Raw genomic sequence first — 6,553 nt, forward strand, 5'->3', positions numbered from 1 at the left:
GATAATCCAAGTAAATACAAAATGCAGTTTTTAAATGATGATTTCATTTGTTATAAAAAAAAAAAAAAGCTGTTCAAACCTAAAAACCTTGTAAAAAGGTAAATGTTCCCTTGGTAAATCATGAATCAGCTGTGATTAACTGTGATTTTTTTTTTCTTTTGACTGAGCAAAAATGGCATCTATGGGAGAGTTCCAAGGCAAAAAGCCACTGCTGACCAAAAAGAACACAAACTCTTATCTTACAGTTCTCAAAAAACATCTTGATTACCCCCCAAACTTTTAGGCAAAAATTCTCTGGATTGATGAGGCAAAATGTAACTTTTTGGAAAGTGTGCATTCTTGGGCATGCAGCATTCAAAACACAACAGCAAGTCCACCTCTGACAGATGCCCTCCCATTTAGTTGCCCAGTTCATGGTCAACTTAATGATTGCAAGGTGTCCAGGTCTAGTTGCTGTAAAATAAGCCCAAATCATCACCCCTACCCTACAGTGCTTGAAAGTGCGTATGAAGTGTTTCTGCTATAATGCTGTTCGTAGGAAGTTCCCGAAGTTCTGTGGTTTGTTCAGGTGCGGTTTTGTGAACCTCAGTCTTGTTTATGTGCTCTTTTTACACACAAGAGTCTTTTTCCTGACAACCCTTCCCAAACAACGAAACTTCTTCTTCTACTTGAATTGTCCTGGACTTTTAACATGCAGCATGCTCAGTGAGGCCTGTAGGGTCTGAGATCTTGTGCTTTTTGTATGTCTCTGAGCATTGCACGGTCTTGCCATGGGGTGAGTGTGCAATTGACTGGCAAACTCTGTAGTATAGTTTGGTTTTTCCATTTTGCTGTATTTAAGAAATATAACTTCTCCTACTTGCAATTGAGCTCATGTATAAGTTGAATCCTGCCACAGTAAAGACCAATCCAGTGGTTTGGGGTCATTCCTCTTAATCAGTGAATTTACTGTATATCATATTATAATTTAATTCTAAAATGTATTTTTTTTTAAAAAGATTTAAGGAACATAACGACAACATATGGGCACTACAGTTACTAATCCTTTCATATATTACACTATATGTTTATATGTTTTTTATATTTATGTTATATGTCTCTAAATATACTAGATGCAATACATGTTATTGTTAACCAAGTTTACAAGTTTACAAGGTATATATTTTTTTTCCTTCATCACAGAATGAGAATGTTTTTGCTGGATCAATAAATTAATAAATAAATAAATGACTGTAAATACAACAATCTGCCAAACCCCAGTGAAAAGAAGTATTTTACAGTGTTTTAAAATTACACATTGTAAATAATATTTTATCTTAGTAAAGATATTCTGTTCTAAGAATGTGCATGTGTGAGTATGTAGGGATTCCTGAGTTGTGTAGCTGAAATGTAGCATGGCAAAAAAAAACTTATGACTTCCTTACCCATTTCTTGGGTCAAAGGCTAGCCAATAGATGGATACAAGAGGTGCATACTTTAAAAGTATTAAACCTGCGGGAGACCCTGGCTAGAGAGGGTGTTAGGCATTTTTTATATTTGAAGCTTGATACCATCTTCAAATGTTTCTTTGAGCAGCTAAAGACCAGAAACATCAAAAGTTGCAGAAACTTCAAAGTCCTGGTTCCAGCTTGGTAAAAAAATAAAGCATAAAAATTAACACAAAAATACAAATGCAATTTGTGTGCAGTAGCAGAGTCTTATTTTGAATTACACCATATTGAATTTATATATAGGCTATAAAGAAAATTATACATCAAGATACAAGCTCTCATCATGGACCAAAGTGAGGCATTTGTGTTACAAGGTGCCTTTTCAACACCAATCTTTTCTCTAAGCAATTCTTCTCAGTTATCCAGCTAGACTTTCCTGCAGTTTTTGCATAAAAATAGTCTAGCTGAATAATTAAGCAATTCTGAGAAAAATCTGAAATAGGTACATAAAAAGGCAAAGGGTATACGACCTAATTATTCACAGTTATAGATTTCCTCATAACAATTAGGTGTGCATGTGTGTGCGTGTGTGTGTGTGTCTGTGTGTGTGTGTTTAATAATAATTTTTAATTCTTCGCTTCAAAAGCTTTGACAAAAACCCTTAAACCCTGGGACTTTGCCAAGTGCTGAGTTTCCCTGATGCTTAACAGGAGTTGCTGTCAGTTGCTGTTAATTTGTGGTATTTCTATAATGTTAGTAGCAGCTTAACTGGTGTGTGACCAGGTGACTGACCCAAGAATTTAACAACATTTAATTTCTTTGCCTTGGGTTGCTTTTGTGGTATGTTGTAGGTCATTATCCATCTGAACTATGAAGTGCTGCACTATACGTTTGCAGCATTTGACTAAATCTAATAAGATTTCACACCTGCTTTGTTTAGTTCATTTTGGCAGGTCTGGACCCAGCAAAGGTTTTCTCAAAGTCAATTTGGAATTCTTTTGGCATAGTTTTGTTTTGATTTTTTGGCCTTCCTAAAAAAAATGTATCCTTTAAGTACATTATTTAGGTAATCTTAAGTAAACTTCAAGTATCAACTATTACTTTATGTACAAGCATTCTGTAATATACTTGTAATGGTACATATTTAACTTTATAAAAGTGAACTGTTAGGTACAGTTTAGGTGGAAGGTGTTCTAATCAGAGATTACGTGTCTATTCAAACTGAGAAGCTCATGCCCCCTCAAATGTTTTAGATTACATTGCTGTAGAAATTGTTAAATTCTTTTTCCACAGTAGGTGTTTTAATTAGCCTTAGTGAGCCAAATATGCTTTTCTATATGATTATCTTCTCGTTTGTAGTCTGAATAATGCACACAGACACCCATCTCTTTGGTGCTGTGTATTATAGTAGACCTCTCAATGAAGCCATTGGAGCAGAGATATTATAACAATAATATCAATATCAATAATATCGATAAACAACTGCAGTCATGTTAACTGAAGTGTGGAGCTTTGAATAACTAATCTCAACTTATGACATGATTAAATTATATTTAATAAGAATGCAACAGATCACAAAACTTATGGTTTGGATCTTATTATCAGATTTGATTGTTTGTTTGTTTTTGGTACAAATTGGATTATGTTTAGGATCAGCAAAAAGGAGAAAAGAAAAATTTTGCTCATTGTTTTAAAGTAAAAGAACATTTAAGAAATCAAATGTATAAATACATTTTAATAAAATATTCATCACTCATTTGCTAAATTACAGTGCTGTATAAGTTATGAGGATTTAAGGGATGTTTTCTTTCAGTGTGTATTATTGTTCAAAATACTGAGGTAATAGTTATGTATTATAATAATTGTTTAAAATAATAAGGTACTAAATGGCCTCACACCTTGGGTCTGTGCGTGTGTATGTTTGGTCTTTGCATGTTCTTCCTGTGATTGGTGGAGTTCCTCCAGGTAGTCTGGTTTCCTTGCAGAGTAGTCATGAAGAGTAGTGTGAATGAGTGTGTGTGTCATGCACACTCGGAACGCGACCGGCACTAGGACCCGGAAGTGAAGCGGTCGCGAACCAGGAAGTATAAAAGGAGTAAACAAACCATAGCATCTTGCTCAGTCATTGAGTTCAGCCCATGTCGGTTCTGGCTTTCCATTCATCAATTCGTGAGTACTCACTTTATTGGGTTTTGCTTTCTGATTTTGAGAGTGTGTTTATAGGACGCGGGTTAAATTTGTGTTTTTCCCTTGCTCCCCTTTTGTGAGAGTCCTTAAACTAAATCGCGTGGTTATCCTGCCTATTCGCTTTCATCCGCGTTTGGGTTCACCATCCACGCTACATTGGGCTAATCGCTAAAGCTAAGTCATCTGGTCGCCCAGGTTAGTTCACCCTGACAGAATGACTGAGCCTAAAGCGGTGAACCCAGCGGATTACGCGCATCTCTGCGGCGTGGTCGACCAGCATGCCGGGCTAATCAATAAGCTAACCGGGGAGATTGCTACTCTGCGCCAGGGCCTCCAAGACGTCGCGGCCTTGCGCCGCGAGGTGGCGGAGCTCAGGCAGGAGAACGCGGATCTCCGGGCGGCTGTTGCTAGCGCGGCGAGCCGGCCTCCCGCCGCGGCGGTCGCGGCGCCGCATCACCCCACCCCCCCCCTTCTTCTGATGTTTTTCTCTCACTACCAGAGAAATGGAATGGCACGGACGGGAAGTGTAGTGTGTTCCTAACAGCGCTCGATCTGGTGTTTGAGTTTAATTCCACCAAATACTCCACCGATCGGCTACGCATTGCTCTCCTCATTTCGTTGCTATCTGGGCAGGCAGCAGAGTGGGCCACGGCAGTACTGAAATCAGACTCGGACACCGCCCATTCATACAACGAGTTTACACGTCAACTCAGACTCACCTTCGAACACCCTGCGGGTGAGGTGGAGACCGACACCAAGCTGTATCACCTGCGGCAGGGTGGATTGTCCGTGAGTCGCTACACCGCGGAGTTTAGAACCCTCGCCATACAGACATCTTGGGGAGACGCCGTGCTCTGGACATCCGGACATCCTATTACGAAGGGCTGGCGTCACGTATAAAAGACGAACTTGCCGGACGAGAGCTTCCCGCCACGTTGGAGAGACTGACACAACTGGCCCTTCGCATCGATCAACGTCTCCTCTCTCGTCCGAAGCCAGCCCCGAGGACCCTGCCGCCTGCCCCCACCTATCACCGTTCTGCACCCTCACCGCCGACCACTTTCACCACCGCCACTACTGGACCTGTCGGATCTCCACCTCCTGCCGTGGTTGACACCGGAGCCGGGGAACCCATGCAATTAGGACGCGCCTCCCTGACCGCCACCGAACGTGAGCGCCGGTATCGAGAGGGGTTGTGTGCTTACTGTGGGTCCGCGGCACACCACCGGGCGATCTGTCCTGTTCGTCCGGGAAACGCCCAGCCCCGGTGAGGCTGAGGAGAGACTCACCGGGCCCCCTCCATATCTCCACCACGACCGACACCACCACCTCTCGACTTATGGTTCAGGTAATCCTCCAATTTGGCCACAAACGAGTCAGAAGTACTGCGTTCATCGACTCCGGGGCAGCAGGTAACTTCATTGACTTCATTGGGGGTAAAATTTGAGGCGTTATCCCAGCCCGTTCGGATCACATCTGTCGACGGTTGCCCCCTATCCACCAGTCCAATCACTTCCCAGACGGAACCTATCATTCTCTCCATTGATCAACACCAAGAACAACTCCGTTTCCACGTCACCTCCCTTTCCTCACCTCCTATCATCCTCGGACACCCCTGGCTGCAACAACATGACCCTCTCATCTCCTGGAAACAACATCGGGTTCTACAGTGGGGCGCGACCTGCACCGAACTATGCCTAAGGGCGACGGCTGGGACGTGCTCTCGGGAGTCCGAGGCCCCCGACGTCGACACCAACTCCATCCCCGAGGCATATCGGGACTTAGCCGAGGTCTTCTGTAAGAAGAGAGCTACTCACCTTCCTCCACGTCGCCCGTACGACCTCGCCATTGACCTCCAACCCGGCACGATTCCACCCCGCGGCCATCTCTACTCGCTGACACCCACAGAGACGCAGGCGATGGAGGAGTATGTCACCAACGCTCTTCGCCAAGGTACCATCAGGCCCTCCTCCTCACCTGCCGCCGCGGGGTTTTTCTTCGTGAAGAAGAAGGGAGGCGAACTTCGCCCATGTGTCGACTATCGGGGGCTAAACAACATAACCATTAAAAACCGACATCCACTGCCTCTTACCAACTCAGCCCTGGACGCCCTCTCTGGTGCCACCATCTTTACCAAGTTGGACCTCCGGAGCGCCTACAACTTGGTGCGCATCAGAGAGGGCGATGAGTGGAAGACGGCCTTCATCACTCCAACTGGACACTACGAGAGTCTCGTTATCCCTTTCGGACTATGTAATGCCCCCGCCGCATTTCAACATCTGATTAACGACGTTCTCCGTGACATGCTTGGCCGGTGGGCATTCGCCTATCTCGACGACATCCTCATTTACTCACGCACCGCTGAAGAACATATCCAGCACGTCAGGGCGGTTCTAAAGAGACTACTCGCCCACCAACTGTACTGTAAGTTGGAAAAGTGCGCCTTTCACGAGCGCTCCACCACGTTCCTGGGTTTTGTCATCTCGTCCCAGGGTGTGGCCATGGACCCGCAGAAGCTGGAGGTTGTGCGTCATTGGCCCCTACCCAAGACTCTTAAGCAACTCCAACGGTTTCTCGGGTTGGCGAATTTCTATCGTCGCTTTATCCGGGACTACAGTACAGTTGCTGCCCCCCTAACCGCTCTGACTCGGCCCTCATCTCTCCCTTTCCACTTCAACCCTACTGCTATCGCCGCCTTCAAGAATCTCTGCCACCGTTTCACCACCGCTCCTATTCTTCTTCACCCTGATGTCAGTAAACCATTCGTTGTGGAGGTGGACGCTTCAGATGTGGGCGCTGGAGCAGTTCTTTCCCAACGGGGTCCAGATCAGAAACTACACCCATGTAGTTTCTTCTCCAAAAAATTTGACTCCACTCAGCAGCGATACGGGGTAGGGGACCGCGAGCTGCTGGCCATAAAGTGGGCTTTGGAGGAA

This window comes from Clarias gariepinus, chromosome 1 (genome assembly GCF_024256425.1).
Source record: "Clarias gariepinus isolate MV-2021 ecotype Netherlands chromosome 1, CGAR_prim_01v2, whole genome shotgun sequence".
Lineage (NCBI taxonomy): Eukaryota > Metazoa > Chordata > Actinopteri > Siluriformes > Clariidae > Clarias > Clarias gariepinus.